Below are 6,973 nucleotides of genomic sequence, written 5' to 3'. Positions count from 1 at the left end.
CAACCGCAGAGACATCGGTACAAATAACTTCCCTGCCGGAACACCCTCCGGAGCTTCTAGCTGATATAACTGAAGCTGAGTCGGAAGGTTCCGTGTCAGGGCTGCCACCACGACACTGGGAGGGAGGATGCCTTCCGGAGAAGAGTCCCCAACCTTCGGAGTCCCAAAACTGCGGGAGAAGAAAAGTGCCCACTTGGCTTGCCGCGCATTGAGCCGCTTAATATTCTCAAGATACACTAAGTTCTTGTTACGATCGTGTGGGCAACCTAAGCATGGTAGCCCACACGATCGTACCCAAAATGGGCGAGAATGGATGGGATGGATGCACACAGGTAGCACGAGGGTCACATGGGATTCACACAGGTTTCAGGCAACTGACCCTGTGCTACACGGGAGGATGGCATGGCCCTACCTAAGCGGGGAACATTGCCCCAATAAGGGCAGCCCAGCGGTCTTCGGATCTGGGCCCTAGCTGATCCTAGGAACCACGCCACAGAACAGGAGACATACACATGCTACATGACAGAGACAGAACCACAGGATACACAGCATACAGCAGCCACAATGCAACCACTACCGTAGAACAGATGATAAGCTGAATATAAATACCAGGTATTGGTTGACATTTTGTACAAAACATGGAAGCTAGCGGGCCACTTCACGGCTCCTGGTTATACCGCTAGTCCCTACACTAACCAGGAGTCCAGAAGAACTGGACAGAGTTCACACAGAAAGCTGCAACAGGACAAGACACAGATAGCAGGTCATGCAGCAAACTGACACAAAACTGACAGAATTTAAACGTACAAACGGACATGAACGAGCAAGACAGAGATTACTTAGCAAAGCTTGCAACAGGACAGAACAGAGCACTGGACACACAGCCAGCTGCATCAGGAACAGGACAGAGTACAGGGCACACAGCCAGACAGACTCCACTCAGAGATCACATGCACACAGATGAAACTCACAGCAAGTCTATGTGTCCTCATACCAGGGGGAATAGACAGTGAACTACACTACACAGTGAGCAACAAAACAAATTTAAAAAACAAAAAAAATGATATAAATTGTATGATCACAAATGCACGAAGTCTGATCGGTAAAGTGGGCGAGCTTGAAGCAAGAATGACTGATGAAAGTTATGATATAGTCGGAATTACTGAAACATGGCTTGATGATAAGTGCGATTGGGCAGTGAATTTGCAGGGGTACAATCTCTTCAGAAGAGACCGAAGGAACCAGAAAGGGGGAGGGGTATGTCTGTACGTCAAATCGAACTTGAAGCCAAGGCTACGGGAGGATATAGGGGTAGGAGACGAACAGGTGGAATCTCTGTGGGTAGAAATACAGGGAGGAAAAAATAACAAAATCCTGATAGGGGTCTTCTATCGACCACCAAAAGCAACAGAAGAAACTGAAGACTTACTACTAAGGCAGATAGAAGAGGTGTCAAAACGAAACGAAGTAATTATCATGGGGGACTTTAATTACCCAGATATAACATGGGAGAACGAAACCTGCAAATCTCACAGGGGTGATAAGTTCTTGAGAGTAATTAAAGACAAGTACCTGAACCAACTTGTGCAGGAACCAACAAGAGGGAGGGCCATTCTGGACCTAGTACTAACTAACAAACCGGAACATATAAGGGGGGTGCAGGTTGAGGGGCACTTGGGGAACAGCGACCACAATATAATCAACTTCCAGCTGTCAATCAATAGGAAGCCTTATCAGGGAGTGGCAAAGAAACTAAACTTTAGTAAAGCAAAATTTGATGAGCTTAGAACTACTATCGGTAACATTAATTGGGACAACACCCTCAAAAATAACGGTACAGAGGACAAATGGGAAAAGTTTAAAAGGATCCTAATGACCTCATGTGAGCAGTTCATTCCCTTTAAAAATAAAAGAAACTCAGCTAAAAGGAAACCAATGTGGCTCGACAAGACGGTACGAGGGGCAATAAACGAAAAGAAGAAAGCGTTCAAACTACCAAGAAGGCAGCGAAGAAGCGCTAAAATCATACAGGGAAAAAAACAAAATATGCAAAGATACGATCAAAACTGCCAAGGAGGAAGCAGAAAGACGGATCGCAAAAGAGAGCAGAAACAACCCGAAGCTATTTTTCAACTACATAAACAGCAAAAGGATTTGCAGGGAGAGCGCTGGCCCTTTAAAAAACAATGCAGGAGAAATCATTGATGATGACGAAGGGAAAGCAAATCTACTAAACAGCTTCTTCTCAAGTGTGTTCACCAAAGAAAAGGAAATGCCACACGAGATGCAGGGGAATAAAACGAACCCCTCACAAAATATCTCATACCTAACGCAGGAGGAGGTGCGGAAGCGTCTAAAGAAAACTAAAATTGATAAATCACCGGGCCCAGATGGATTACACCCAAGGATACTAAAGGAACTAAGTGACGAGATAGCTAGGCCGCTATACCTAATATTTCTAGACACTATCAAGACCGCAGTAGTACCATTGGACTGGCGCATTGCCAATGTGGTTCCAATTTACAAAAAAGGGAGCAAAAGTGAGCCTGGTAACTACAGGCCAGTAAGTCTCACTTCAGTAACGGGAAAAATTTTCGAGGGGATTCTGAGAGACGCCATCGATGAGTACCTCAAGGAAATTAAGGGAATAACTCCTCACCAGCATGGATTCATGAAGGGTCGCTCATGTCAGACAAATCTGATCAGTTTCTACGATGAAGTAAGCTCTAAGCTGGACCAGGGAGAATCTATTGATCTTGTATATCTGGACTTCTCTAAAGCCTTTGACACCGTGCCACATAATAGGCTAATATACAAAATGAGGCAGCTCGGACTGGGCGAAAACGTGTGTAAGTGGGTAAAAAATTGGCTCAACGATAGAAAGCAGAGGGTGGTAATAAATGGTTCGTACTCTGATTGGACCACAGTCGCTAGCGGGGTGCCACAGGGTTCAGTATTAGGCCCCACTCTGTTCAACATATTTATTAATGACCTGATAGAGGGGCTGCACAGCAAAATATCAATATTTGCAGATGACACAAAATTATACAATATAATTAATGCAACGGAGGACAATGTGCGGCTACAAACGGACCTGGATAAGATGGGGGCTTGGGCAGAAAAATGGCAAATGAAGTTCAATGTTGAAAAATGTAAGACTATGCACATGGGCAGGAGAAACGGATGTCACCAATATTCACTTATTGGGGTACCACTAGGGAAAAGTGATATGGAAAAAGATCTGGGGGTATTAGTGGATAATAGACTAAACTGGAGTAACCAATGCCAGTCAGCTGCTGCAAAGGCAAATAAAGTCTTGGGGTGCATTAAAAGAGGTATAGGGGCGAAGGACGAGAACATTATCCTTCCACTATATAAGGCACTTGTCAGGCCTCACATGGAATACTGCGTACAATTCTGGACACCGGTGCTCAGGAAAGATGTCACAGTGCTTGAAGGGGTTCAAAGAAGGGCAACTAAACTAATACATGGAATGACGGGACTGGAATACCCAGAGAGGCTATCCAAATTGGGACTATTTACTCTAGAAAAAAGAAGGTTAAGAGGCGACCAAATAACCATGTATAAGTACATGAGGGGACAACACATGGATCTCTCCCGTGATCTGTTTACACCCAGGACCACAAAGGTAACAAGAGGACATCCGCTACGATTAGAGGAAAGTAGGTTTCATCACCAACATAGAAAGGGGTTCTTTACTGTAAGAGCAGTTAGACTGTGGAACTCTCTACCGGAGGAAGTGGTGATGGCAAAATCGATAGAGGAGTTTAAAAGGGGACTTGATGTCTTTCTGGAGAAGAAGGATATTACAGGATATAAATATTAGGTTAAGTGTCAATCCTGGTATACAGGCAGGTAGGAACTATTAGGGGTTGATCCAGGGAACAGTCTGATTGCCATTAGGGAGTCGGGAAGGAATTTTTCCCCCAAAAGGGCTAATTGGCTTCTGGCCTTGGGGTTTTTTGCCTTCCTCTGGATCAACACAGTAGGATAGACAGGCTGGACTAGATGGACAATGTCTTCATTCGGCCTTACATACTATGTTACTATGTTACTATGTTACACAAGCTCACATAGGGAACCGTGTCAAGTTACACCAACTGACACACAGAACAGACAGTCAACTACACAAGCTGACATAGGGAACAGTGTCAAGTTACACCAACTGATACACAGAACAGACAGTCAACTACACAAGCTGACATAGGGAACAGTGTCCAGTTACACCAACTGACACCCAGAATAAGACATAAGACCTTTGGAGGCTGCACCTGTAAAGGGGGAAGGAAAAGGGGGCTGCATGTACTGCAGACTAGGACTACAGGTGTCCAAACAATCTTGGGGAAGCAGAGAGACAATAGACCTACTTGCAAACACAGATCAGAGTGGGAACAAGCTGAACATGACTGATAACAAGTTACAGGACACAGAAGTAACATGAGTGCTCACCCTAGGGTCCCGCCAGAGACTGACCAGGAGCTGGGTTTATATGTGAGCACAGATCCAGGAGATTGGCTAGCAGGAAGTACCACACCCAGCCAGCTCAATTAACCCTCAACCACCTGACTGTGCTGCTAGGAGTACATAGTACAACAAATCCCAGCAGCACACGTAACAGTTCTTGTGATCGGTGAAGACTGTCACCTGGTGTCGGGCCCCCTCCAGAAGATGATGCCATTCCTCAAATGCCCATTTTATTGCCAACAATTCCCTGTTCCCAACATCGTAGTCACGCTCTGCGCTACTGAATTTACGGGAAAAGAAGGCACACGGACTATACCCTGAGCAGCCCTCCACTTTCTGGGAGAGGACTGCACCGACTCTAACTTCAGAAGTGTCTACCTCCACGAAAAAGGGCTTCTGATGGTCCGGCTGAGCAAGCACCGGCACAGTGGAAAAAGCCCTCTTAAGTTGCTCAAACGCCTCTGAAACTTCCGGAGACCACCAAAATTTCTGATAAATTTTCTCTGTAAGTTGACAAACCCCAGAAAGCACTGAAGAGCCTTCAAATTATCTGGTTTAAGCCATTGTGTGATTGCAGCAACCTTGTCTGACTCCATACACACGTCAGTTGGAGTGATGATATACCCAAGGAATGACACGCATTTAACTCCAAATGAGCACTTCTCCAATTTAACATACAATTGGTACTCTCGTAGCCGCTCTAACACCAAATGGAGATGTCTGACATGCGTGTCCCAATCCGACGAGTACACCAAAATGTCATCCAAATAGACACCTAGGTAATCGTGGAAGACTGCGTTCATAAACCCCTGCAAAACCGCAGGGGCATTGCATAACCTGAAGGGCATAACCAGACACTCAAAGTACCCCAACGGGGTGTTGAACGCTGTTTTCCACTCGTCACCAGACAATACGTATGAGATTATAAGGTCAAGGTCAAGCTTAGAGAACCAGCGTGCTCCCACCACCTGATTCAACAGATAGGGGATCAGAGGGAGCGAGCACCGATTCTTTATGGTGATCTTGTTTAAAGCCCGATAGTCAACACAAGGCCGCAAAGACCCATCTTTCTTTTCAACCAAAAATAGGCCTGCTCCAGCTGGTGACTTTGATGGTCTGATATGTTCCTTGGCTAAAGCCTCTGAAATTTAGGATTTAAGAGCCTCATGCTCCCGACCCGACAGATTAAATATGGCCCCTTTAGGGATGGGGCTACCCGGGACAAGATGAATCCTACAATCCTATTTGCGGTGTGGGGGCAATACCTCAGAAAGCTTCTTAGAGAACACATCTTGAAAATCCCATAAATAGTGTGGAATACTAATAGTATCGGTGGAGCACAATGTAACAGGCGTTGGATGATCCTGGCAGAACTCTCCCCACCGAACTAGCTCCAGCTAGTTAACGAGGCTGGGCGAGGTAGATTTGCCCATGCATGGACACAGAGTACTGTACTTTTTGCGCGTGCAGGGCCAGGTCACATGCTGGTATAACGTGGCCATCTTTTCTATATAATTATATATGTACAGTTGGTATAAGTTATACATCTCCTGTATATAGTGATATGGACTGTGCTGGTATAACCTGGGTATCTCCTGTTTATATGTACAGTTGGTATAAGTTTTTCATCTTCTGTATATAGTGATATGGACCAAGCTGGTATTACCTGTATATTACCTGTATAAAATTATATATGCACCGCTGGTATAAATTATGCATCTCCCTATATACAGTAATATAGACTATGCTGGTATACCCTGGGTATCTCCTGTATATAATTATATATTTACAGCTGGTATAAGTTATACATCTCCCTACATATAGTCATATAAATCATACTGGTAGAACCTGGACATGAGTGATGTTTGGAAGGCTTGTGCCAAGGGGCTAGATCACGTATGTACAAGCTGAACAAACCTGACTTTTCTGTCCACGAGTTCTTTTTCATAATCTAGTTGCCTGCCTTTGAACCCTCTCCATTGTGAGTCCTGTAGACACAACAGATTAGTCTATTGGTGACTTGAAAACATTATCTAACTGATAGTGTTGTTTTCAAGTCACCAATATTAACTTTAAATCAAACACAGGGTATTAACACAGCAAACAAGATTATCATATTCTATCATTAAATCTTATCATTGATCTAAAGTCTAGTCATAGGCAGTAAAATGGGTTTTCTGGTTTATATTTTAAAACATGTTTATATTTTAAAAAGTCCTAAAACAAACTTATTTAAATTGTTTAAAAAACTCTACTCTTCTGGTTGCTCCTGCAGATGTTAATTCTTTGTTAGTCATAACTTGTGTTTCATTTGCTATAAAATGTTGCCATGTTCTCATCTATGTTGTTTCCATAACCCCTCCCGCCGCTGCTATGGCCAGTGCTCAGACTCACCCTCTTGTATGTGTGCAGTGCTGTGGGTTTTGCAGGAGGAGGAGGACTGCTTGGTGATGGGCGGTGTTATTCTTTGCATGGCTTCAGTATCTCA

The sequence above is a fragment of the Eleutherodactylus coqui genome, chromosome 5, assembly GCF_035609145.1.
Source record: "Eleutherodactylus coqui strain aEleCoq1 chromosome 5, aEleCoq1.hap1, whole genome shotgun sequence".
Lineage (NCBI taxonomy): Eukaryota > Metazoa > Chordata > Amphibia > Anura > Eleutherodactylidae > Eleutherodactylus > Eleutherodactylus coqui.
This window is presented reverse-complemented; position numbering follows the sequence as displayed.